The sequence below is a fragment of the Microtus ochrogaster genome (assembly GCF_000317375.1).
Source record: "Microtus ochrogaster isolate Prairie Vole_2 chromosome 14 unlocalized genomic scaffold, MicOch1.0 chr14_random_2, whole genome shotgun sequence".
Lineage (NCBI taxonomy): Eukaryota > Metazoa > Chordata > Mammalia > Rodentia > Cricetidae > Microtus > Microtus ochrogaster.
In genome coordinates, this window is record NW_004949097.1 from 9,592,499 (window position 1) to 9,593,588 (window position 1,090).

Below are 1,090 nucleotides of genomic sequence, written 5' to 3' on the forward strand. Positions count from 1 at the left end.
GAGACAGGAGTCTGTTTTTCTATCCTCTCCCAGTCTCTACCTTGTCTGTACAGGCTTTGAGTACTTCTCAGCAAGGCCAAGTATCTTAAATGAGTGCTGTAGTTAGTTGTCTTACCCTAATTGATGGCTAAGTAGCCCCGGCAGACCTGGAACTCACTATAGCTCAGGCTGGCTTAGAACTCGTGGCAATCCTCCTGCCTTAGCCTCACGAGGGCTAGAATAACAGATGTACCGTTGTCGGTTTACTCTTATTTTGCCTAAAGTTGTCCCCGATTCTGTGATCTCTATGCACCGCCAAAGGGAATTTGGTTGCTGAATCTAGCAAGTGTACACAGCTTCTGGACTAAGAAGACCAAATTAATCCAGCTTGGACGGATTGTGGCCAAGCTCACAGTCTAAATTTAGGGTTATTTCAGGTCATGCCTTGTGTGCCCCCTAAAAACCTCGCCCCTAAGTAAGGCCAGAGCCTACAATCCTATTGATCTTGAAAGGTGTCATTCTTTTAACGCCTGACGGGCCTGGGTAGAGCTCCACAGGGCATCAGTAGACTTCGGCAGGGCTCGGCAAAGCTCGACAGTACTCCGGCAGGGCTCGGCAGAGTTCGGCAGGACCCCGGGAGGGCTCGGGCCAGGCTCCTTTGAGCACCGGTTGGGTTCGGCAGAGTTCGGCCAGGCTCGTTAGAGCTCCGGCAAGGGCTCGGCAACATTCGGGTCCCTTCGGGTGCAGGAGCCCAGCCTGCCCCCACGATCGCGGAGCGCCCGGCGGTGCGCGCTCCCCGAGACCCCAATCCTCCTGAGCCCCGCGGCCCGCCCATTGTGCCGCGGGGTTCGCCACCCCGCCGGCCGCCTGACGCAGCCGAGGCTCCGCCCCCGGCGTGACGCCAGCGTCAGGCCAGTCCCGGCGTGCTCCGCGGCTGCCCGCGGTCGAGAGCACTGAGGCATCTTCCCGAGAGCGGCCGATCGTCCGCGTCGCTGCACTGCGCACCCCAGCCGGCCGCCCCGTCGTCCGCCGCCGCCCGCCCGTGCGTCCGAGCGGCCGCAGCCCTCCGCCGAGGGCGCCCCGGGACGGAAGGGTCCAGCAGCCTGCCGGC

At 61.3% G+C, this 1,090-nt stretch overlaps 1 protein-coding gene across 1 annotated transcript in view; it reads left to right on the top strand.

The window, feature by feature from the left end:
* Positions 1-1,004: 1,004 nt before the first annotated feature.
* The window catches only part of Etnk1 (ethanolamine kinase 1), a 47,935-nt gene continuing 47,849 nt past the window's right edge, over positions 1,005-1,090 (top strand). Inside the window, exon 1 of the mRNA XM_005364581.2 lies at positions 1,005-1,072. The gene's annotated coding sequence lies outside the window, so the exon portion shown is untranslated. The remainder of the gene's footprint in view (positions 1,073-1,090) is intronic.